The sequence below is a fragment of the Anguilla anguilla genome, chromosome 16, assembly GCF_013347855.1.
Source record: "Anguilla anguilla isolate fAngAng1 chromosome 16, fAngAng1.pri, whole genome shotgun sequence".
Lineage (NCBI taxonomy): Eukaryota > Metazoa > Chordata > Actinopteri > Anguilliformes > Anguillidae > Anguilla > Anguilla anguilla.
This window is the reverse complement of record NC_049216.1, coordinates 18,354,086-18,380,884: the sequence shown is the minus strand read 5'-3', so window position 1 is coordinate 18,380,884 and position 26,799 is coordinate 18,354,086. Positions and strand designations below refer to the sequence as shown.

The 26,799-nt window shown below is 46.6% G+C and overlaps 1 long non-coding RNA gene across 2 annotated transcripts; it reads left to right on the top strand.

The window, feature by feature from the left end:
• The first annotated feature begins 4,499 nt into the window (after positions 1-4,499).
• On the top strand, positions 4,500-22,938 carry LOC118214938. Of its 2 annotated transcripts, XR_004762727.1 has the most exons (5): positions 4,500-4,629; positions 5,992-6,183; positions 12,543-12,733; positions 21,824-22,008; positions 22,408-22,938. It is a non-coding gene; the product is annotated as an uncharacterized LOC118214938 (long non-coding RNA). The 2 variants fall into 2 exon arrangements; XR_004762726.1 differs by lacking the exons at positions 21,824-22,008; positions 22,408-22,938 and adding an exon at positions 13,048-13,226.
• The last annotated feature ends 3,861 nt before the right edge of the window (positions 22,939-26,799 follow it).

Here is a 26,799-nt window from a genome sequence, read left to right as displayed (position 1 = left end):
GACTTCTTGCTCCCTGCCCCACAGCTACCAAGGGCTTGACTGGGCTTTCTGGGCTGTCAGGGGAACTCGGGGAATGCAGCGCTAAGAGGGGGAGGTGTTGTGCATGGAGCTTTACACAACGCATTACTGGGTTATTTGTCATGTGAATAAAACAAACACAAGCGTGACTGGTCGAGGAAGCTGTTTGGACGGGGTGGAGTGATCTTTGTTGAAAGCTCTATTGTGTTTTACATGATTCTAAATAAGGAGCTAAGGAGTGTAAGGATTAGGTGGCGTGTGTGTGTGTGTGTGTGTGTGTGTGAGAGAGAGAGAGAGAGAGAGGGAGAGAGAGGGTGTGTTTGCTCCCCTCTCCTGGTCTCTGATTACGGCTGTTTTGGCTGCTGACTCTCTGTAACGGACGCCGGGCTGTCAGGGAAATTTGTAGCTGTCTGCTTTACTTAGGTTCTCCATTCCAATCAGCAGCTGTCAGCTGGGCCTGCCTGGTTATTAATGACAGCCACTAACTGCCTTGCAAAATCCCCGCACAAATTGGGAAGCCGGCAGAAAAATAAGACTGTCTTCCCTCACGCAGCGCATGGCTGGCGGCGATGCCCCTGACATCAGACATGGGAGAAAATGAGAGAAATCTGTGCTGGGTTTGTCTTAAAGCGCGCGTTTCAAACAGAGCTGACCCAAGTGCTCCCGTGGGCTCGAAATCAGGGAGCCGTCGAGCCAACACGCAGCTGTCCCATCCGCCGTCTCTAATGAATCTCCTGTCTGTTTGAAATAAGCTAATAAAACAGTGTTAAGTGAGCATTAAAGATGTTATATGGAGCTGCAGGGGAGGGCAGGCAGAGAGAATGTTTGAAAGGCTACTGTTGCCATAAATGCAACTGACAAAGCAACTGGTGCACGTGCACATAGATCAGCTGCGTAAAATGGTGCGAGGGGCGGGGATGAGGGTGTTTTTTTTTTTTTTTTTGACAGGACATGCAGCCACAGCTGCCCGATAAACCACTGACCTCAAGAGCCTTAGTATGAGCCAGACGACCAGCCCCGTGCTCGGCCATGTTGACAACGCCCTCTGTGCCCCCAGCCTAGTGGAAGAAGGTGTCAGCGGGGAGCGAGGGTAACTGATAGGGAGGGGGGCGACTGACAGAGTCTCACACCTGCTTCTCCATAACAGGCACTCAGGGGGACATTTTGTGTCAGCCTCCCATCAACAAGTCACTATTAGCTTGTAGAGACAGACCCTCCCCCCACCAACCGCCACCCAATCCCAACCCTACTTTGCACGGCACACAGAGGTCTCATGTCTCCATGACAACCCATTTCAAAACAACAGCACTTGAACGGTCGCCAGTGTTCCGATTTGGCCATGCTGCTGCTGCTCTTATTATTATTATTGTTATTGTTATAACTCCCCATTTGTTCTCGGTGTCATCCTGGCCTGGCAAGGGGCGTTTACGGTGCCACTGAGAATGACGCCCCTGGTCATCGCACTGCCTGAAAATCAAACGCACATTCCTGACCCGTGACAACCCCTCATTATCCACTTAAGAGGCATAACAAGCGATTGTCTTTGGAGTGATACTCTCACTTAACTCCGCAGGAATTCGGAGAGGGCTTGTAACAGCTGTCAGTCAGCCTCAGGTGGAATTTTCACCGGCAGGCTGTCTGAAGCTACTCTGTGAGCGCCAAAGGGGGGTGGGACGAGTGCATTGCCTCAGAGAAATGATCAGTCATCCCCACGGCCCGCCTCCAGATTGTCTTCTTGATTGATGATCTCCCGTTTGATACAGGAAACTTAGGGGCAGGGCTTAAGGAAAAGTATGTTCATTGGTTCACTGAATATGAAAAGAAATGCCATCAGTCTTCTCATTTTAAGGGGGAAAATTGTTTGCATTTCTGTGTTGCTTTTCATGCTAAATGCTTGCCCTTACCTTTGCCACATTTAAAACCTGCTATGAAAAGAAGCCACAGACAGGCCCTATCTAGGCACACATCAGTACATGCTCTTGAAGCGTCAATACTGGTACTTTGTGTTGACGGTTAGGGATGCTAAAAATGTGAGATTAAAAAAGGGAAATGAGTCAAAACAGTGAGAACTTAAAGGGACTGTTTGCCATTTTCGAAGCCCACAGACAATCCGTAGGTCCACAGCCAGGGTCTAGGCTACAGAGAGTCTTTCCAAAACAGCAAGAGAATCGCCCACATCATCTCACCAGGCACCGCAGACTGCCCGCACCAGTTCCGCAGAAAACCACCCCCACGTGTACGTGCTTCGTGGGGGAGCGTGTGGGCCACACCAGCTGATCCCAGATATGATAGTATGACACTTGTTTTGGCAACAGCCACCTACTGGCAGAAAACAAACTTCTAATTTTATAATAGAAAACAAGAGGGAGGAGACAAAAGCAAACAGTTGAGATGATTATCTCGTGCGTACACTAAACCGGAGCTCATTCCTCCTCTGGCAGCTTGAAGCGGTTCATTAAGAACCGGTCCCCCCGTCTGTCATCAGCAGGGGCGCGTTCCAGCACACTTGCGGTCGTGTTTATTATCACTGCTGTGTTTTTTTTTGGTCTTAAGCCGGGCGTGGCGAGTGTGACGGTGTGACAGAGAGAGCGGCGCTCTGCTGTCTTCTCACGGGCTGTGACCCGTGCCCCAGAGGGCCGCCGAGGATGACTACTGCCCCTCACCTGGGACTGCCCAGGTGGGACTGAGGGGAGGGTCGACTCAGACCCCCCATGTTGTGCCTACACGCGTGTGTGTGTGCGCGTGTGCATGTGTGCGCACGTGTGTGTGTGTGTGTGTGTGTGTATCTACATTTGCATGTGTACTCAAAAAGCAATCTGAACAGGAAAGTTTGCAAACCTTTTATTATTATTATTATTGTTATTATTATTATTATCATCATCATCATCATTATTGTTATTATTATTGTTTTGTTGCACTTGCTGCAACTGGAAATAACACAATTGCAACATAATGCCTTTCTCAACACCTTGCATGGGCGTGTGAGTGACATGTGGACAAGCAGAGGTGGAGAGGAGTGAGCAGGAAAGGTCACCCCAGAAACGTCCACAAACACCCGTCCCTCCCTCCCTCCCTCCCTCCCTCCCTCCCTCCCTCCCTCCCTCCCTCCCTCCCTCCCTCCCTCCGCCCCACCCCTTACCTCCGTCTCCTCTCTTTTCTCCGAGGGCTCGGCACTGAGCAGACACTGTTTGTTTTTGTCTTGTATTGCCGTATACACAAGCTCTGCCTGGAAATCTGTCTGTCGCTCTTGACTGAGTGCCGATTAGGCAAGGAGCCATAGACTCCATGAGTAATTCCACAGGTATTCTACCATATCTGACTCCAAGCCTCAGGCTCTTAACGACATTATCATACAACCATCAGCTTTGCAAGAGATTCATGTCCATATATAGAATGTTAAGGAAAGCTTTCACACCTCAGCCAGTGGGGACAGAGGGGCACATGGAGGTCATAAGGGGGTGGGGCACAATCAGAGTGGTTTGGGGGGCATGCTGGGGGGAAGCAACATTTGGCAGAACATTACAATTCATTTTCTGACAAAAAAATTGCAACAACCTGAAGATACCCACAACAAGCAGGTCTGAACACAGCTTTTAGTAGGAAAGAAGCGGGAACACTAAATACAGGCAGTAATAATCACTTAAGAGAGCACAGCAGCAGTCTGTTGCTGCCTGCTGTTGTACATAGGGGAGGTCCGCTCGTGGCAGATCCTACTCCACAAGGATGAGTCATGCACTTCCTGTGGCCTTTGCACAGTCTCTGAAAGCTACCTGCTAACCACAATCATTACATGATTCATGCATTCATCAGGTAATCCCTTAGCCTCTTATTATACTGCTAACGTATTCATTATGTTCCTACTCAATACCTAGTTCATATAGTCAAATTTTCATTCATATCATACACACTCAAACCTAAAATCATCAGTGCGTTTATCAAGAGTTCATAACTGTACAATATTGATGTATTCATCCAGTATATATAACCACAATTAAATTAAATACCACAAAAAAAATAAATTTGCTTTAATTACATATAGGCTACATCATCACTCTACATTTTTAAGCAGTCATCATGTAGGCTATAGGTAGCCATTGTACACCATCCATGTATGTGTCAGCTATGCATAACAGTTGATTACATGACTCATCCATTCATAAGGTATACACCAATACTGTAATATCAACATATCAATATCCTAAATATAAATATAAAATCCTACAGACGGCCACTGCAGTGTTCGGGTTGACCAGAGGACTCAGCCCATGACATACAAATGCCAACTAAAATAAAATCATTATTAATAATAAAATGCACCCCCCCCCCCCACGAGTATGTCACTAAAATCTGATTGGCAATGACGTGTCTGAATTAAAAAATTTAAAAAATTAAATCGCGAAAACGGGTAATGTTTGCATAATGTGACGCTTTTCATCTTTTGGCCTTTTTGGCATCTTTTGTAAAACTAAATGAAACGAAAGTATATGAGTGGTACGCAGAAAATTCACAAAAACCAAAAGGCAGATGAATTTAGAGCAAAGCTTCCCAAAATAACCACCTTGTTTGCAGACGACCTTGCCCCAGCTTCAAGGAAGACCGCATTTTCTGCAGGTAGGCATAACATTAGCCTCCAATGCTAGCTAACGAAGGGGAATGCATGGGTAACAACTCGGCATTTAGTTTAAAAACATCCGCCTTTATTTCACTGAACTTGTTGGTAAACTACACCCACTAGGTTATTTCAACACTAAACATTTTCACCTCCATGTACACACGACCCGAAACGTTAATAAAATCCCTCAGCGCCGCTACCTGCCGTGCTCAGCCCCAGAATAGTAGTGAGCCCCAGCTTCGCATAGCAACTGCTATTTGCTAACTTCCACGATCACAACATAAATGGCGAGAATGAGCCGCAGACCCAGTCAGAAACTGCTGAGTTACCACCCAGTGCAGCCACAGCGAGCTCCAGAACCAGGCAATAAACGCAAATGTAGTAGTAAAATGTTTTGCTCAAAAGAATGGCTGGCGAAATGCCCGTATTTTTTCTGCGAGTTTAGCCTAAACGTATGTTTGACACCATGCAGCGATTAAATTGTAGGATTCCATAAACTAATCCCATAGTCAACAAGCAATCTGACATACGTAATGCACCAAAAGCGCGAAGTTGTAAACGGTGTAAAGTGTTCGATTTCAATGTACTGAAACGTTGCGCTCAGATACCGCACAATTGAAACTGTGCGTATTCTATGCTATAGTGATGACAAAATGGTGGTTAGGACTATTTCGTTTTTATTTTTATGTTTAACCATTGTAGTCTTGTAGACCTAGTTTTTGTCAGTTGTAGCTTAAATTAAAAAAATTGTTAAATTTGCGCAAGGGGAGGTGCGTCTCATTTGTTTGTTTGGTTTTTTTTTTTTTGCCACGAGGTGGGGGTGGCAGGCTCACCTTAATCTGGGGAAGGCCATAGGCCATTGTATTATTGATGTACTTTTTTCATAAACACCTTTTTCATTTTTGTGAATGTATTTTGTATACATCCCAGTTTATCATGTGTGAACTCATGCCATCAGGGTGCTGTGAATTATACCGCAGATCATTACACCATTCGGCACAAGGCTTTTGTCTTATACACTCTGCTCTTGTACACCCGCACGCACCCACAGTGTGTTTACTGAAAACTCCTTTGTGCCACACCAGAAGAAGCAGCTATTTGTTTGCGTTGCAGATTGGAGACAAGCATCACCATCGCCACCATTTGGAATTCATGAATATAAAACAGGGCTTTCAGATGCACTTGTAACAGAAGATGCTGTCAGCATATTTCACAAAGTGATTGAGTGACATCAGACATTACTGGAAATTTGACCCATTAACCCCCCTCCCTCCCCCTTGCTTCAGGCAGCCGCAGTATGAAAGAGAGAAATGCGCCCAAACCTGACACCGGTGTTGTTTATATTCTGCTCTCTGTGCCAGCACTTTTCTGAACAACATGCCAAGACTGCACCCCCCTGGAGCCCTGCACCAACCCTCACTGCATTGACAGCTCAGAGGCTGGTGATGACCCACAACCCATCGCCCAGCGTCTGCTCCACTACATATTTATCCTTCTCTTCCTTCAGGGAGGGAGAGGAGGAAGGAGAGAGAGAGGATTAGAGAAAGACAGAGGTAGGAAAGGAGTGAGAGAGCCAGTGAGAGAAAGGGTGGGGGAGAGAGAGAGAGCGAGAGATCATAAACAAGCGTTTGAGTTTCACCGCAGGGCAGTTCACTCTTGGTTCCCGTGCTCCAGACGAGAGGCTTCTAGCAAACGCTGGGAACCCAAGGTCGCGTCAGGGAGGGGCGGGCGGGTGGTTGTGGGTGTGGGGCCCTGGCTTGTGTAACTTGTGGTTTGCAACATGTCGACATGACAGAACAGAACGCGCAGGTCCTACAGCTGTACCGCATCATTAGTGCGGCATGTAATCTCGCATTTCATCAGCCGGCCTACCTGCTCCCCCGCCCCCCACCGCCCCCCCCCATCCCCCCACCCCCCCCCCCCCCCCCAAAAAAAAAAAAAAAAAAAAAACACGGCGCCGCGCCCTTTTCACACTTTTGTTCCTATTTTGCAACGAACCATAAATTGGACGCTGACGGCTTTAATTTGTACGAAGCATGCCTGGCTGCCTCTGGCACAAGCAGGCAGCTGCGATAATAAGGTCAATATATATTCATTGTAGCGTCGCTTGATGCGCTGGGCGGCTGCGGAATGTGGCCGGAGCTGCAGCTTCCGCGGGCTGTAAAGTGGAAATGATGGACAGGCGGGAGAGCGGACGCGCGTCGAGGCGGGACTGTCCGGGGGCTCATCATTTATGCATGGGCTAAGCAACGCTGTGATTTAACTAATCATCATCACTCTCTTACTCCCTGCCTGTCAGGGGATTCTGCACTTCACTTCCATTGCCTGCCAGCTCCACATAATTAATGCCTCCCCGTGACTCCCGGCTCTTTTTATTTTTTTCCACCCTCTCTCTTCCCCCCCCCCCACCCCCCCCCCTCGCCCCCCCGCTCTTAACTGTGAAATGTGTAATGGACGAGCTCTTTTGGTTTCTTCACTGGACCGCAGTGTTTTTATTCCGAAGCGGCTGCAATAAACGTATCGCTTCCTTTTTTTGATTCCTCTGTGACCGAGGCAGTTTGTTTTTCTGGCAGTTGGGCTGGGGCTGCGGTTGAGAGGCACAAAGACGTGCACGCATACTCGCGCGCTCACACGCACACCCACAAGCGCACACACGCACACACATGCTTGCACACGCTTACACACGCACACACACACACACACGCACACACACAATAATACACACTTATACGCAGTCACGCAGACGCAAGCATTCAAGTATGGGAAAGAATTCTTTCTGTGAATGTTTACTGATTTTCCATCCAGAATTTGCATATTATGTATAAGCCTAAACTCACCGGGTAACAAATCTTCCAGTCTGCCAATTTAATATTTTTAGTTGATGACTCAAATCACACTCATGTTTCTAGACTGAAGCTTCTGTTATCGTGCATGTCAGCACACTGCCTCACAGAACATTTTTTTTCATAATTAATGTGTTATTGCATCAGGAATTCTGCTTGGGGCAGTTAAAATACAAACACATCAGCACTACCTACTGAACAAACACATTCGTTTTCAGTGGGAAGTGGCAGTACGGTCAGATAGATTCCACTACTTATTGTCTGTTATTATTTTCCTACATGTTTTGCGTCCCTGTGGTCTTATGACCAACTTTACCCATAATTCCCAGCTACTGCTCTCGTACCCCAGTACATAGCTCTTAGTTGGTGGTGCTGTGAAGAGCTCGCAGATCCACCGGTCAATTAGCAGCCTGGTCATTAGCATCACAAAGAAGTGGCAATCAACCAGAGGGCCCCAGTCCTCCTCAGATGTCAGCCCAGGACATCCCAGGCAATAAAAAACATGTATTCAACCTCAGGGAAGATGTGGGCAAGTTGTTTTTTGGTGGTGAAACTGTGGCGGTAAAGATTTTATGGTAGTAGCATAATAGTACCTTAATGGATCAGAGGCTAGGCATTAGAACGGACTAGTTCATTGGTAGGCGTAATGACTGATTTCAGAATTAAACTGTACTCTCAGGTAGGCTTGTTTGTTCCTCTTGCGGTTGTTTTGATAGGCTGAGTGCCCCATTCATCTACAGCAGGCCCATTTGAATCTGACAGTTGAGGACGTTGTACTGTAGACGCACGTGCGTTTTCCCAGCTGGGTTGTGTCATAGAGCATTTCCTCTGCTCAGCTGCAAGCCAATGCAGCTTGTTGAAAAAGAACAAGATCTAGTTCAGAACCAGTTCTGAATATCTCTCCGGTCCCTGTGAGGCATAAAATATATTTGAGCAGATAATGTGTGCAGTAATAAGTTAATCTCTGTTAATGTGAACCAGCCTTAACGGGATAAAAAGTGTCACGTTAAGTAAATGGCTGCTAAGGGACCTCTTCAGTGACTGGCCTTACGTGCTGTAGTTTTTGTTCACTAGTTCTGGAATCAACTAGGCTTCCATTCCAAGTCCTGAGCGTCTCAGAAGAAAGAGTATTTTGAGAGAAAAGCAGCGTAGAGTCATGGGAACACAGAACACGTTTATTAAAATGTTAGTTCTACCAGAGATTTCCATGGACGGAAATCAATTAAGAAGCTATAAAAATTCATTTGGGTGGTAATGTCATGGCTGGAGCTTCAATTTCCCCCTTAAATTAGATCCACTCCCCTGTGCTTCGGTTTGAAATAAATCAATTTTGAGAGGAACGCTTATGAGATCCATGTTTCATTCTAACACACCTGCGTAGTGTGTAGCTGCTGCATACTGAGGAACAGGGTGTGGTAGCTCCTGGGTGGACAGCCAACAGAACCACAGCGCAAGGTGTCTGTCTGTTCATAACCTCTCATCCCGAGCAGGGAAGACTTCTGCAGTCTGCAGTAAACTGGTGAAGAGGCTGCTTGTGATGTCTCTCTGCACATGGCCTGACTATAAAGCAGCCAAGTACTGCAAAAACAAATATAATTTCTCATGTTAAATTAAATTGCGCAGAATGGAAATGTTTGACCGTGTGTTTTGTTTTGTTTTTTTGTGCTTTCGCTCGTTACCATGAGCACACATCGGGAGATTGTCTGTTTTGTGGAAGTAAACCTCCTGCCCGACGGCCTTCTGCTCGTCTGCAGTCTTCCTGTTGACTCTCGGCCCAGAGTGCCTCCAGCCAGCCTGTCATCACCTCACAAAGAAACACTTCAGCGTGCACCAGGGGACAAACTGAAATGGAGGACACATCTAAACATCCCCCACTGGGTTAATATGATCAGGGGTACAGTGTAAATATGAAAATTCCATATGAAATTACTCAGTTATTTTAGGTCATTTTTGTTGTGTATCAGATACAGCAGTTTATGCAACAATTTTCTAACATGGATATAGTATTAAAGAACCATTCAGAGAGACCGGCAAGGACTTTTAGCCCGGCAGTGTCAATGGAACCCTGTTGGTTTCCACATTGAGAGCTGAGCCAAAAACAAAAACTCCAAGCAGTACCAGTCAGGTGACCCTGCTCACATTATCACAGCCGCCGTTCCTGGTTTTCAGGAGCAGGTGACGTGGATCTGTCTCGCAATCCAAGCGCAGGTCCATCTGAGGGAAACGCAGAGATGGTTCACAGCCTCTCTGAGTGACACAAGTGTTTGTGTGTGTGTGTGTGGGGGGGGTGACTGGTGACCTGATTTAAAGAATCTGTCTCTGCTTTATATATGACAGACAGAAGAAAACAGAAATTCTACAGTAGATCAAATTGTGTAAACGTCACCCCTTGTCTCACCCTCCTCCAAACCGCCGTGCTCCTGTGCCCGTTACTGAGCTGAAGCAGCACGGCCGTTTGCCATGCTAATGGAGTTTAATGTGAGATGGATGTCTTTCCAGAGCTGGCAGGACGCGCGATCACCAGCGGGAGGCCAGAAGGAGGGGTGCAGCCCTCTGTGCCACCGCTGGGCTTTGTGCGGCCCCAGAGAGACGGGTGGGGGGTCTGTGAGCCTCCAGCCACCCGCAGGGAGGACGGGCTCTGTCCCTGAGCGTTAGGCTCAGAGGAAGTGGGTGTGAGCAAGTGAGTGTCAGTACGTCTAAACATGCATGCCCCTCCTCCAACACATGCACGCACGCACGCACGCACACACACACACCTCCATTTTGCACTCTCTTGCTTAGTATGGCTTGTCCATATTTTGTGAGAATGGCGATCCCAAGTCTCCCGGGGCGTGGCTGCATCACCCTGCCTGCGCTGATGTCACTGGGACACGGCTCGTGAACGTGGGGAGGCTGGTACCGAGGTACTTAGCGCAGTCGGTCCATCCCTGTGACGGGGAAGTGTTGCACTTCACAACGATGCTTCTCTCTCACATCTCAGTAATTATCGGCGCGCTAAAGCGAGGTACGGAAGGAAGCCTTTTTGTTTTGTTTCGCGAGACTGACGAGGCTTAAATTATAGTGCCACATTGTTATTTAATGCCGCTAATTCGGGTGTGTACTTGGACGGCTTTTTAATTCCTCGCTCTCTATATAACGTTAAAAGCCAGTATCAGGAGCCAATTAAGTGAAATTGCTGTGGAGGAGAGCCAGTGCAGACCTGGGCCAGTTCTTCGAGGCGGCTGTCTGGTGCGCCAGGCATCTCAGCCTGGATGGGAGGGACCAGGGAAGCGCACTGCCTGTGAGGGAACATCGCAGACAACCGCAGTCGGCAAGGCCGCTTAACTTGCGCCGGAGCACCGCTAGCAAGCCTGAGGAATGTAATTACTGCATAAGGGAATTTATACAGTAAGGAAATGTTCTCCAAGGGAACTTGAACAGCAAGAGAACACTGCAGACCAGGGACCACAACCTACGTGGAAACGTGCCCTGATAGGCAGCACCAGCAGCACGGGGACAGACCGTAGGATTTCAGAAAGCAGGAGTGCACAGCCAGCTCTGCTACTCTGGCATTGGGAGGGTTAGGGTTAGGGCTCAGTCGTAAGTAGAGCTGGGATTATTTAACGGTTTTCTCTACACAGTGACAAGCGGGTTTGTCTGTAAGATTACTTGACTGTGTCTTATTTTTCTTCTCTTTTTTGGGGTGCCTAAAGGAGCAGAGCGTGTTTATTTTGCTCTTCTCGGAAACAAAGACATAAAAATAGACAGAGATTGGCTACATCTTAGAAATTGTGGCCTGAGATTGCAAAACGTTTAGCCGTAGCCTATAGCTTTATGTCTTTAGCGTGCACTGCATTCAAGGGGACAGAGGACGACTACAGTAAAGTATGAGACTCTGTGGTAAATGCGCTAAATGAAGTTAACCATCTCGTGTACTTGACAGTGGTTCCATACCAAAACTATTTTTAAAAAGGAGTGGGTGACAGTTATGAACATAGATACGTGACGCTTGTGGGGAAAAAATGTGCAAGTCTCACACACTGTGAACAATCTTATTTTGTAAGCTGCACCTGCATGTGCAACTTCTTTTGGTCTACAAAGAATACATTCATGCTTCAAGAGATCATCAACGTGATCATTTTTGTGTACTGCTTTCACAATATTATAATCTTGCCTCTTGTATAGCCTAGAATAGGTGTGTGTGTGTGGGGGTGAGAGATGTTGCACAACAATTCATGAACATTTAAATGCTGAAATGTCATAAAAATGTCATGTTGGTTTCTCTGATGGCAAGTTCTTGTGTACCCGAGTAAATGGTCTCACCCCTCAGACCCTTGCTCAGCTGCATGTCCCTCTCACCTGCAGCAGTGGAGCGATCACTATCCTGACGCGCAGTCCCTACCTGCCACTCACTCAGTCCTGGTCACGCCCCAGTGACGCCTCACCGTCCTCCGGCTGGAGATAATAATCTTTGTCTTATCAATTAATGATCTCAGATCTGTGGCTGCAAGACTAAGCACCTGGGCCGCGGTGCGTCTGAGTGATTCATAGGCTCTTAATGGCTGATGAACACTTGCTTAATCAGCAACGATTATCCCATTAAGATGTGATGTTACCTTTTGGCCTGAGAGAAGTTACACTGTCGGCATTCCATCATTTCTTGTTTGTGTGCGTGCGTGTGTGTGTGTGTGTATATGTGTGTGTGGGTATATATGTGTGTGTGTGCATGCCTGCATTCAGGCGTGTGTGTATGTATGTGTGTGTGTGCACGCGTGTGTTCAGGCATGTGTGTGCATGTGCGTTCATGGTTTGGGTGTGTGTGAATGTGTGCGTGCATTCATGGTTTGGGTGTGTGTGAATGTGTGCGTGCGTTCATGGTTTGGGGGGGTGTGGGTGTGTGTGTGTGTTTGTGTGTGAATGCGTGCGTGCGTTCATGGTTTGGGTGTGTGTGTGTGTGTGTAGGCAAGGTAATTCTTGTGAGAAGTCAGGGCGCAGTGCATGATTAAGTAGAACACGCAGAGTTTGACAGATTTAATCGCTCCTGTTGGGATGTGTTGAGGGCTAAAGCAGTGTTTCCACACTTCCCACAGCCCCCTCGCGCTGCGGCCCGCTGCCCTGGCAGCCGCTCGCCGTGGGAGGATAGGCTTCAGATTTAGAGCCGGAGCTGCAGACGTAAGAAAGCTCTGATCCATCCCTCTCCCCTCTCCCCTGCCTCCCACACCCAGCAGCACCTCAGCAGCCAAGAGCCTCTCAGTGCAGGGGAACACGCCGAATGCGAGAGGTAGGGTTAAGCACCTGTGTGTGTGTGTGTGTGTGTGTGTGTGTGTAGTGCTCATGTGTGCATGTGCATGCATGTGTCTGTGCATGTGTGTGTGTGTGTGTGTGTGTATGTACACGTGTGTGTATGTGTGTGTGTATGTACACGTGTGTGTGTGTGCATGTGTGCACAAATGTTTGTCAGAAGGCAGGTAGGCGTAACTCTGAAAGGCTGTCCAGTGCATTTCATCAACCATCACCTGACAACAAAATTACAGCAGTCAGCCTGGGCCGTGCAGTAAAGATAGATATTCAGAACCTGGCGCTGCTTTATGACAGGAGCTGCTACAGGAACCAGGATCCAGGTCTGCAATTACCTCCCTGCTCCTCCGCCATGCCGTGGGCTGGACGTCAAGAGCAGCAGCCCTCGGCTGAACCCAGGGCCTGTACCGCCCACTCAAACCTGAACTCTCACACTCTACCTCACACTCACTCACACACTACCTCACACTTACTCTGCCTCACACTCAAACTCTTTCACTCAAACTCTACCTCACACTCTCACACATATATACATTCTCTCTTTCACACAAACTACCTCTCACACATGCATACACACTCTCACACAAATTATCTCTTTCATACAAATACTCTCACTTTCAGACTCTCATACATACACACTATCTTATGAATACAAATTCTCCCTCTTATATTAACATTCACCTGAAGACACATACAATGTCTCTCTCACACACACATACTCTCTCGCACACCCCAGACACAAAAATGCACTTACACATACCCTCACTAACATACAAACTCACATACACATGCATTCACCTCAACATACACACACTGTCTCTCTCACACACACTTTCTTGCATATCCACATATGCACTCTTACACACCAGACGCACAAGTATACACTCTCACACGTCCCATGCATACACACATATACACTCTCTAGCACACCTCTCTCTCTCACGCACACGCACACCGTGTTCTAACTGATGCTCAGTCGGAGGGGGCGTGGCCTGTCAGCGCTGGGCCAGTGGAGCAGCGCGGGGAGGGCGGGGCCTCCAGCTCAGCCTGTTCTCAGACAGGTTTGCTGGCGGGGCTTGACGAGCCGGGCCCCGAGGCGGACGGCTGCTGCACCGGGTCAGTGTTTAATACAGCAGCCTGTGGGGAGTGGAGGAGAGAGGGTGGAGAGACAGGTAGGGTGCCGGGGGGCGGGCATGAGGTGCACCAGGCTCTGTGTGCTACAGACTGACTGCTGAGAGCGCAGATAACCCAGCTGAACGTGGAAGCGTGCGATGTTGTGGCTCAGCCATTAGCGGCTAGGAGCTGGCACCGCCGGCGAGGGACTAGCTGTTACAGCAGGCCCGGCAGCATTAATGCCCAGCCGAAGCGAGTGCAGTAGCAATATGGCACATTAAAGAGGCGGTCGGGCTAATGCAGAGGGAAGCAAGACTTCTAATTAGCATTCATTAACAAAGCGGGAAAGAGAGATTATGGACGCTCAGCACTGCATTAGCTAATGTCATTCTCTCTCTTTTTTTCCCCTTATCAGCAGATCTGATGTGGGGTAGAGTGCTGTGCTGACTGGGTGGGGATGGAGCAGGGGGTATCGCATGGATCTGAGCTAGAGCAATGCTCTGTGAATTACAACTAAATGGAGATGCGGTGGGGGGGGGGTGTGTTGATCTACACTAGGGCAGCTGTCTGTGCAGTTTAACTGGGAGGGGAAGGGTAGGGTGTAGAGGGTAGAGCTGTCTGGCAGTTCTCTGTGCATTTTAAATGTGATGCAGTGGAGTAAGAGGTGGAGGGTAGAGAGTAGGGGGTAGATCCAAACTGTGTTAGTGTTCTTTACACTAACTGTGAAGCAAAGTATTGCCATCTGGTGACAGTCTGGCTTTGAAATCCCTTATTTCATGAAGGGCATTTCCTGTATCCCAAGTAGGTTTGATTTTCTGTTACATATTTTTGAAGCACGCATTTGTCTAGGCACAATGAAACATGTAATTATGATTTATTTGCATTGCAGAAACCCTTATACTGGCTGGGAGCTTAAATTTTGCATACTACCCATTTGCACACGGTACATGTACTGAGAAAATTCAAATGAAGGCTCCTTTATGGAGGGTAAAGCCACAGAACACCAGATATGAACCTCTGACCCTCTGGTGTGTACTATATAGTATATGATTTTTTTTTTAAATTCATAGTAATGTTTCATGATGTATTCCTCCAGTTTATGGCTTCAATTTAGAGACATTATAAATCATATAAATGTATTGCTTTGTTCACTGTAAGCGCATATAAACAATTCTCATGAGCCACAGAATGTTCCTGTTTTATATTTATTTATTTATTTATTTATTTATTTATTTATTTATTTTTGCCTGTTTTATTTAACTGCAGTCACATAATTCACAAGATAATTAATGACAGTCTGGTAGCAGCTGAAATGCTAATAAGAAATAAATAGCTCTTAAATCGACCATGTGTTTGAAGGAGCAATAAACAAATTTTGCATCAGCATCAACTTCCTGCATCAGCTAAATTTCCTTTGCTCCTTAAAATAAATAACTGCAGCTCAACTGTTTGGAGAAAAAAAAAAAAAAAAAAAAAAACGTACTGACTCCCTTAAGAAATATTTCCCCTCTGTGATTGGTGATCGGCCGGCTCTCTGGGAGTTTGGCCCTGGAGTTGTGTGTGCGTGGCTGAGAACGGAAGGTGCTGTGGGAAGCTGCGTGTACACGCGGTCTGTCAATATTAGTCCATTTGTTTGCGAGTGCACACTATAGATTAAATGGGATTGCTGAGTGATCCTTTTATAAACAACAGAGCTGGGGGTGGGTGTTTGCCTGATTTTATTAATTATTTATTATTATTATTTTTATATATATATAATACTTCGCTCGTGTGGTGGCTTCAACCCCAGACCCTCTATATCTACAGTGTATAGTGGACAGGAAGTTGCAGTTTTTAAGATTTGAGAGTTTCCAGCAGTCTGAGTTCTTGCTATTTTTAGCCTGTGTTGTTTGTGTCACCTTTAGAAAAGAAGCGGCTGACTGTTGGTTTATTAAAGTACATCATGTATAGTTCTGAGCTCGACATGAGGCTACATGTAAGGTAACACCCGTGGAAACCAGTCTGTTTTATTAACTTCCTTAACCACAGGCATTTCAATGCGGCTTTTGTAATTCAAGGAATAATGCATCGGTCTCATTCTGTGTTGAACTGACAGACTTTCTTCCTGATTCAGGGTAAACTGAGTCACGTCACTTGTGTTTTGGCTTCAGCCGATGCCATATCAGTAATGACAGGGTGATAGAGGGCCAGGGGGCTATTGGTCTGTGACTGTGCATCAAGCGGCCTTGATGTGGCCATTGACCTACTGGGAAGTGAACCTTGCCTGAAGGACTGTGCTGATACAGTACAGGGAAGCCCGGCGAGAGTTTACCTCTGAACGGCAGGCTCTGATTGGTGCTCACGAAATGACTAGCATGGTTGTTTGTCTCCCTTCGACATGACCCGCGACAAGGTCACCCTCAAGTGGCCGCGAACGCTGTGGCCGATTGGCGCTCAGTGTTTGGACACCCCTGTTCATTAGCGCTGCTGCAGAGGTCCATTAGTGCCCGTGTCGTTCGGACATGGTGTAAATTCCCCTCGCAGGCCCTGGGAAATGCCTGTTAATGAACGGCATGTGGAGGGGAGGAGTGGACTGAGCGGAGGACGGCCGCCCTGTCCCCTGTACAGGACGGCTGCTGTGCCCGGCCCACGGCGGATACACAGCTGATAAAGGGAGGAATTCGAAGCGTACAGCTGTCCACCACGTGGAAAAAAAAAAAAAAAAAGAGACAGAAGAGGGGAAAAAATGGAATGTCTTTCTTTGTCAAACAAGGAAGCGCCTGTGGCAAAAGCAAGCATGATTCTTGTGTCTCTCTCTTTTTTTTCTCTTTGAGGTTTATTGTCATTGCTGCTCTGTGGGCCGCAGAGTTCAGTGGAAGAGTACACTCAGCGCATGGCTACATACATAGCAACCTCTCCTGCTCTGTGTACTCTGCTAATATTGACTCTCCAGCCTGCACTGCCACTATTGAGTTTGGCCATCCACAATAATGTTTGACTAGCATTAGAACAACATTGAGATAACAGCTGAAGGCTGGGGCCAGCTCCCTTTTTGATCTGTGGTGAGGAATATATGTGGACGTCCTTAAAATCAAAGAAGGTTGCATTCAGTAACTGATCGCCATCCACATGCCTTTTTTTCCTTTCTTTTCTTTGTGTCCTCAGACGTGTTCCAACTGTGACATCACAGGACATGAGTGTTCAATTAACAGCAGTGGCGAGAGTTAATAATAATCCGAGCAGGCCATATAACGCCTTGCCCTGCATGTCATCGAGTTTGTTTGCAAGCTGGCTCGTCTGCGCTCGTTATATGGCCTTTGGGCTAAACGAACAATGTCATAAACATTCAGAGAAATGTCCATTTCCATTGCTACTTCTGTCCTTGGAGCCGTTCCCTTTACACTTGACTTTTGTTGTAAAATACTTTGGCTCAAGGAAGACCACTCTCTGCCAGCAGCTGTCTTTTTTCTTATTCTTCTCTCTATCTCTCTCTCTCTCTCTCTCTCTTTTGTTTTTTTTGGTCTGCGTTTGAATTTTAATTTAAGTGATAAGAGCTTATCATCTGCAACAAATAGCAGGTGTAAGGTTAATAGATGTGTCAGGGCTTGAAGGGCACCGTGAATGATTTGCAGCACCGTGCCTTTCAGCTGTAATGTATTTCATCTGGGTTGACTTTGGCTTGAGACCTCTGCAAACCACATAAATGGAACCAAACAAAATTCCAAGCTTGTTTGCACAGCCCTCTACCTTCGGTGTACGCCATTCTATATAAACCCCAGAAACAAGCGTTCTCTGGTAGTACACTTAGCTGTCAGTCACTCTTGCCAAACCTTATCTAATTCACTTGAATTCCTGTCTGATAAAGCTTCCTGTCTGACTGAATTTTTTTTATTTTTTTGTAAAGGATAGACTTCAGGTTTTTAAGATGAATTTTGCATTATATAATTGTATTATTTTCATCTTTGACCAAGTAAATTCAAGCACACTCGAACTGCAACGATTTGCAGAACTTATGGGCCACACAATAATCCTCACTTGAAACCTGCAAGTAGCAGTGGTTATGCAGACAATAAAAGATACATGACTTTTTTTTTAAACTTTCATAAATATTTTTTTTCATATTGCAGCATGAATTGTCGACTTCCTAGAAACATTCAAACCCAGCACTGTCGGTCTAATCCTCAAATGCCATTCATTCTGGTTCAAGTGCCATCTTGTGGCGTGCAAGGGAAGAGCTCAATTGGAGGAAGCAAAACAACCACAAACCGCACGCCTGACTTCCTGTAACCTCTGGCTCATTTTACTGACTGTGCAAAAGTGGAAAGGGCTGGGTTTTATTAGGTTACCTTCAGTTATTGAATCTGCTCAGCTGATCGTCCTAAAAGGCAACAAAATGCACACAGCCCGTAAATGCAATTACTGGTGTGTATTCAAGTGATAATGAGCTATCTAGGTGCCCTTCAAACCACCATAAAATATCAAACGCACTCATACACACGTACCTTTTTGCAATCGGGCTAATTGGTGCTGCTTTGTTGCAGAGCATTGGTCAGAACGCTTCCTGCTCTGTGGAGTCATTAGTGTTCCCAGAGCTGTCCCTTATTCGCTCGTGTTGGCTTCATTCATCAATATGTTAATGCAAAGATGTCTATGGTTAATAGGGCGTTGTTGCCCCTGTTAGTTTCTCCCAATCCATTAATCCTATACACCTGCTGTGTTGGGGGGGGGGGGGGAGGGGGGGCGGTGAGTTCGAGGCAGACAGCAAGGATACGCCTGTGAACTGACTGCAGGGTTAACCATTTTTAAACACAGCTACACTCAGCATAAAGGTGAAAGAAAGAGGTAGTAACTGAGTGGAAGCGGCAGACTGAATAGCTCTGGTGGGTGGTGGTGCCACCTACTGGATGAATGTGGGCCCCCACCCCATCTGATTCGCTCTTGGGTTGTGGCGAATTTTAATAGCTCCAGGTTATGTACTCACTCTGTTGTGTCAGCTAAATGAGCCATGTACAATGTAAATGAGAGTGTCTGCAGCACACTGGCCTGCGCTCCCAGCGCTATAATGACCTGTGATTCATGCGCGGGGGGAGGAGTGTCGCTGAGGTGGGATTGACTGGGCATGTGCAGCGATTGAGCGAGAGCGTGTGCTGCAGCGGGCGCCGCTGGGAGGGGTTATCTCTGCTCCACCACCCCGCCCCCCCCCCTCCTGCTCCATCATCTTCTCAAGAGGGGTCTTATCACAAAGGTCTTCTTGTGTTAGAGCACAGGGCTAAGCAGATATCCATGGGTGGTAGGATGTTTCTTTGCCACTTTTTTTTTCTCTTCTTCCTGGGCCTCTTCCAGGCCGAGTCCAGCCACACCTCCGGGTAATCAACCCCAGAGCAGGTTTCCACTTAACGCAGGGTTGCCCCGGTCCTGGCTAACACCCCCTCCCCCCCCACCCACCACCCCCTAAATATAGGAATGGCCCAGTACAACTTCTCATGTAGCAGATCATGACTAACAGAAGCAAGGCTTTAACGACTGAGCATGATCTAATGCGTGATGCATGTGTTGCGTCAGTCTGTTTCTTTACATAAAGTGGCACTGAGTTTGCTTTGAGCTGACATTTGGCTACCAGCCCCAGAATAGTTAGCACTTGTTTCCCAGGAACACCACGGTCAATATTATTTTAATCCTTGGGAGGTATAATAAGGCAGAATTTGTTTTTCGTTTTTTTTTTTAATTTTACGTCTCCACGACATGTCACATCATGTGCTGTACATGTACCGGGGCTTATTTTAAGGATCACAGTTGCGCCCACTCTCTGCTGTATAGAGCGCTCTTATTAGTCATGAGGATGGGTCTGTGGGGATGGAGGACTGCTGGTGCCTCCCGTATCCTGCTGGAGTCCCTCCCCTTACCGCTCGCTGCCTGTCAGATCGGGTTCTGCATAGTGGGGGAAATGGCAGCGCCCTCCGGGCCAAAGTTTAGGCAGCCAGCCCCACGTCACCGCGCTCCGGAGCAAAGTTGGGGCTTCTGGGGCACGGCTCCTACTGCAGACCAGAACGGGCCTGATAAAGCTGTGTGCCTGTGACACATTATAAAAGCAAACCAACAACAATAATTACACTGTTTGCTATCAGTCCCCTCCATCTCCTGTGGTAATTATCCTTCTCACTGTTTGCACTTGGCACAACGTAACAGACAACCTTTATTGTGTCCTTATTGAGAAACTGCCATGCCTTTCTTTTTTTTTTTTTTTACTGTTTCCAACAAGCCCCGGCCAATAAAATGTTAGATAAATATTGGAGTTGGCAGGACACGCAGAACATATCAGATCAGTAAAGCCATTGGCACCATTGATTGCTTTATGCATTCAACAGGGCTGGAAGAAAAGAAAGGAGACCAGGGGGAAACCAAAGTCTGTTCTCTATTAGAATCTACTAGGTGTCTCTGCAAACAGAGGTAATGCTGGGCAAACAAGGTTATTGGAGGCGGTTTCTAAGCTGATGTTAGCTCAGCAAACCCAGTCTCTGTGCGCACAGCTTCAAAGAATGTGACCACCTCCGAGTAACCTTTGATGTAAGTATTGATCCTGCCCAAGGGCCATGGGACGGAGGGGCGTTGGGTGCCCGGAGGGGGATTACCAGGGGGGCACGGGGCCAAGATGCAAATCTGGCCCTGAGAACCAGCGCACTGTCCCAAGGGGGACTGCGACAGCTGCCCCCACCCCCTGACACCCTGCCCACCCCCCCCCCCCCCCCCCACAGGGTCTGAGAGAGAGGGCAGGCAAACACAGGTTCAGCTTCCCACAGCAACTGCAGACCCCGGCCACTTATTCCTGTGTAGCATAGCAGTACACGTGACCAAAAGGGAGTACAGAAAGCAAGCTTACATTAAGAAACACATTAATACAGGCGTATTAAAACAGAGTCCCCCGATCTGTACAGGCAAATATATTATGCGTGTGTGTGTGTACAGTGAGCTCCATAATATTTGGCTTGGTTGATTGATTTGGCTCTACAATATTTGATTTGTGATCAAACATTTCAACATTTCAGCATAATGGTATTTGTTTTTATAAATGCGGGAACTATGTATAAAAAGGGCTATAATTTCTACATGGCAAAACCGAAATACCCTTTAATAAAAACTGAGATTATGCACTTTAATCCCATGTGAATTGTTTGAATACAAATCTAAAATTGTGTAGTCCAGAGCCAAGCCAAGAGAAAAAAAAAATGTCTTTGTCCCAAACATTATGGAGCTCACTGTATAAATAATTCAGTTTTATATAAATGTTTTAATTTTGGAGAGCAGGTAGTGCTGTTCCTTGTGTGTGTTTACTAACTACAGTAGAAATTATGCTGATTTTATAAAGTGATCATAATTTCTGAATGCAGTGCACGAAATACATAAATATTATGGTCACCAGCCAATCAGAAGCACAAATTATTCAGGATACAGCAGCAGGTTGATCCAACTGACATTACTGAATGAAATTTGATACTGCAATTTTGCCTTGTTTGGAACTAATTGTTTGTATCTGACAAGGCAGCGGCGTTTTTGTGCGAGACCCGAAGTTTGAAAGGTTAATCAATGTCTGCTCACGTATCGGAGGAGCAGATGCACTCAACGCTGCCTCTCTGTGATTAAACCGGCTCGCCGCTTCTGCCTTTCTTCACTTGAACATGCAATCTTCTTAGCATCAGGAACCAGAACGGCCTCGGCACTTCACCCCTTTCATTTACGCATGTATTTAGAAAACAACACCAGAAAGCCTTCCCCGTGCATCGCTTCCAGGCCTGGACAATCTGCACCTCCGTTACGGAGGGCTCTTCAGGCTGTCTGGCAGGGCGGAAAGCTCTTGCTTGGTAAATGGAATTAGTGCATTATCTTGGAGCTGGGCGGTGTGTGTGCATTAATGCCCTGGTACTCAGCGTGAGCATCACTCTCGCTCTCATCCACCTGAGCACCTCTCCGTCTCATACCCTTATAGCCTGGAGCCGGGCCTGCGATCAGGCTGCAACGTCCAGCTTACTACAACTCACCAGCACCTTCTCTCGCCAAGAGGTTTCGCATCAAACCTGCGTTGGGACACAGTCTGCGTGATGCAATTTCCACCTGCCTGCGAGGGAGCAATGCTGGCTAAATCTAGTTAAACTCTGCGAGCATGCAACCAAGGTAACGGCATGACTGACATAATTAAATTCCCGAGATCAGGTTTCTGCGTCTGAGTTGCGGCCTTCCTGAGTGTGAAGGTGCTACACTAGCCAGCTACGGTGAAACAAAGAAGAACGGGTGTTTTCAAACCTGTGATCGTTAGACCTGAACTGCTAAGTTATTACAATTAAATGTTATGGCTTTCTCTGGGCTCCCGGCTGTAAATTTGTTGCCCTGGGATTTTTCCCTTTAAATCAGCGTTTGCACTGGCTTCTTGCTGCTCTGGCTTCTTTTTAAAGGGCTTGTGAAAGACTGCAGGACACACAGTGCTGCCGTTTAACTGCACCTGCTTTCACACACTATAACTCTGTTATTGTCCTTGTTACTGATGCCAAACTTAAATTGAAAACTTTCTTGCAGCAGGCGTTTGGACGCAGGGACAGAAAGCGTGAAGGATACCGAGTTAGCCCTTTCTGGCTGTCCGCACGTCTGCCGTTATGTCTGGAAACCGAATATTTTAGCGCATGTGAGCCTTTTAAGGAGGAGTTTTGGTTTGAGAAAACATTATTTGTGTGGATTTGCTGGCCTGTTCTCTGAGTCCTTGTAGTTGGAGCTTCTCTTCACTGAAAACCCTGGGTGACACAGTCTAGTCCATTTTCTTGTCAGCAACCCAATTTTTAAATGGATTATTTTTGCTACCTCAGCCATTGTTAAAATATCTCCAAAATTTTTGTGTTTTTCTGCCCTTGGGAGAGCAGCTCATCATTATCATTCATGTTTGGGTGTTTGCTAATTACTGTAGCTAAACTGCAAGTGTTGAAAAAAAAGTAATTGCAGTTACGGAATTAATGGATTGGCAGTGATGGTGGCATTAGTAGTTCAAGTTGGGAGGAAGGACACATTCTGTGAAAATCCAAAAATGAGAAAAGGCTTTTTTTTTTTAAATTCATCTTTTTTTTTTAATTCAGCATTTTAATATTCTTTTAAAATCTGAATAAATATTGACATTCCATTAAGTTGCTTGACTTCCTGACCATTTTCAACATTCACGGGCCAGAAGAGTCCTGGCCAAAACTGGGAGGGGTCGGTAACCCCTGTCCCAGCGCAGCTGTATCTAGAACGAGCCACATGGTGGGTCGTCTGTGGTGGCTTCCAGCTCAAGATCTTAACAACTTTGTGAGTCCACAGCTGGAGATTTCAGATTGCTTATGTCCAAACTGACAGTGTTTTCAGCCAGAGCGGGGTCTCGTATAGGCCTGGGAGACCCTTCTGGGACGGCAATATTTTCGGGGTTTGTGCAACCCGCGACGCGACACTGCTCTCCAAAAGCCATGTTTGAGCACTGAACCACATTCACCTCAGGGTGAAAGAGCTTGTCCTCACCCCCTGATCTGCTTTGAACTCCTGACCTTGCGTTGAAGCAGTAGGTTAACATTATTGAATTAACCCATATACTGTAAACAGGTTATAGGCGGGTCCAGGCAAAGGAGTCGGGGTGGGGCGATCACTACAATGCCGACAACAAAAGCAACCTCTGACAACTCGCCTTCACACTTTATTACGCAAAGCAAGATAAACGGGGCTCCGTGTTTAATCTCCAGGTAAATATGCAGGGTCGAGACAGCCTCCCACGGTCCCCGTCTCGCACAAACGCCATTAGTCACAATGATTTCTCTGCAGGCCGCCATTCGGTTTGTTAAAGCCGCAGCCTGTAAGGCAGGCAGTGCCTAATGCCCGTCCTCCTCCCAGGGCATCAGGCTGGACAGGGGCACACAGTGCCTAATGCCCGTCCTCCTCCCAGGGCATCAGGCTGGACAGGGGCACACAGTGCCTAATGCCCGTCCTCCTCCCAGGGCATCAGGCTGGACAGGGGCACACAGTGACCTGCAGAGGGTCAGCACTGTACCAAGAACACCAGCACAGGCCATCAATGCCTTGTACACAGTACTGGATTGTGTCTGTAGTGTATGGCACCCATTTAGGACCAAAATGCCTTTTGAAAACGCGGAGGCAGATTGGGACGCATGACCTTGCTAATGTGCACGTAGCTGCACAGCAGTGTGCCCAGGTGATGAAATTACTATGAGCTGACAGACACAGTTATAGAGAGCGAGGGCAAATAGACCACACACGGGGGCAAACACACCGTATGTACACACACAGAGGCATGTAAATACACACACACTCACACACGAGGGCATGCATAAGAAGGAAACCTCTAAGATGAGGGCAAGCCACTCAGCTCACCTAGGCTTCTAATTTTTCATAATATCTAGAATGCATCTAGCAAGGTGTCTCTCTCTCTCTCTCACACACACACACACAGACACACACATGCACACAGACACACACACACACACGCAGCCACACACACAGGCTGGCGTCTCCCTCTCCCACAGTCAATGTTAATGGCAGCTAATAAATGCGCAGGGATGAGATTGTTCCTGTTGCAGTTGTTCCTAGTGTGTGCAAGGTTGGTTAAAGATTAATCTCAGTCATAAAAAGCTGGCTGTCGCTGGCTCTGGAGTGTGAAGTTCTCTGCCAAATCTCTGAGAGACTGCTACAAGTTTCGGAAGAAAAACGCAGACGAGCCAAAAGGGTGCACTCAGGCTTTTAAGAGGCATTTCCAAAAACAAAGAAGTCACATAAGAATGTAATACAGATGTCATACTACGTGCAGGCAAAAAGCAGGAGGCTGTAATAACTGCTCAGCTTAGTCCATGTCTCATACGGCTCAAGTTTTTATTTAAGTATTAATAACTTTAATACGAGCGTGTGGAATGTGTGATTAAACAGGCTATACTGCTAGCTTAGCTGTTAGTGCCAAAACGTTTGTACACAGTACCAACATTTACTGCCATGTCTTTATATATTTACCTTGAACTTCTGTAACAGTGGGGTCATTTCCAAAGCAATAATACTATTATGTTTTTATTATGAACATAGGATAAATAGGTAAACTATTTCTGCATTACAGTTCTTAATGCATTCCGTAGGTTTATGAGTCTTTCACTGAACAATGTTTCTACATTGATTAGCAATTTTGCCCTGAGCAAATTCAAATGAAGAGACCTTATGTCGCCAAAAAAAGACTGTTTCAAACTCTGTGTGCTTGCTTGGATGAAAGAAGCGGCAAAACAGTGCTTTTTCAAATGGCTGCAAATTTGTTTATTCTTAATTCCCTACTGAGATTGTCAGGTGCCAAAGCTTACTTAAGTAAACTATGTGTTGCTCTTAAAACAGATTGCCCAACTGTTCTTCTCCAGTGCAATCAAACTATAAAGGAACTACACTGTAGCCTGCTCCTTCTTCTGCTCAGATAACTGTGTGAGTGAGAGCGGGTTTTTCTTGTCATCATCATTGGCCAAACATTCACTACAGTGGAAAAGTATGATCATTTGTTTTAACAAGATAAATAAGTTACCTATACAGTTATTAAAACATTTCTGAGGGGGTGGGGAATGGGGAGTGTTGGGGGGGGGGGGGGATTGGTTCACACACAGTCATTCATCCAGATCAGAAAGTCAGTGAGCAGAATAAATACATCTGCTGTGTCAACATCTTGTGCAAACTATAATCTGTGGGGACCTTTTACAGGGCAATAAAGTGGATTGTATGTTTGTGTGTGTGTGTGTGCATGTGTGTGTCCGTGTGCGCCTGTGCCTGTGTCTGTCAGTTTGTGTGTATGTGTGAGAGCATGTACGCGCATGTGTGTGTGTGTTTGTGCATGCGTGTGTGTATCACTGTGCCTGACGGAAATCGGACGGGACTGAGTAGATATGAAAATTGCACATGGTGCCTTTTCCTCAGACTCCAGCTCTAAATGTCGCCCCGCCCCCCATGGGGAAGTGAGAAACTGTCCGTCAGTTGCTGGGTCAAGTCTGTCTGGAGGAATCTTCCTTCTCCTGGACAATTAGCATTTGGAAGAAGTTCAAAGCACCTCGACTTCAAATCTCATTATACGCAGAGGTGTTGTGTTTTGCTCTAAGCTTGTTTCACAACATTACTTTAGAGGCTGAAGATTGGGCAAGAAAACTGAAAATAAAAGTCTCATCTCAAGTGAAAACAAAATGTTTCATTTTTTTAAAGGGCTTGTGAAAGACTGCAAAGACTATTTCACTATTACCAAATGCCACTGCTTGTGGCATTTTGTAATACTGTGTAATGTTCTGCCATTTTCTGCACTGAGTGACTAGTGGCTGGCACTACAGAGAATTGCTATGGTGGCATTCTTTTTAATGGTTGCTTCAGGTCATTGGGAAACTTGACTCTGTGTGTCGGAGCCAAGCAGCTCATTGGTAATGGTCTGAAGCTGCCAGCGTGAGAGGGGAGATCGTCGCTGTGTCCCTGTGTTCCCAAGTGGGGCGGACTGCACCCACGCTGGATCACGGTGGAAGGAAACCATTACAGGGCTGCTGTCATCACTGCGAGATGACCACACAGCCACAGAGAGGCTGGGTTACGCACACTGGGCCTTGTGAAAGCCACAGCTGCAGAAAGTCAGGCCATTGCCAAAGATGCAGGACATAAAATACATTTAAAAAAAATAAAAAAAACAACCCAGTCCGCTCTGGCTGTTAATGTCTCCTGCCACAACAGAGACTTCAAATGTTTTCTGAGAAAACATCGCCGGGACCTTTTATAGTGTTTCTCCAGTAGGAGATCATCATTGGTGTTAATGAGTAACCGGCTTTAATGACAAACATTTCAAGCATGTTTATCTTTATGGTTCACAATCACGATAGACTCATGTTGGACCATGAACCTAGTAGGAACCTTGTGGTAGAAGGTTACAGTCTTCCGTCCAATCAG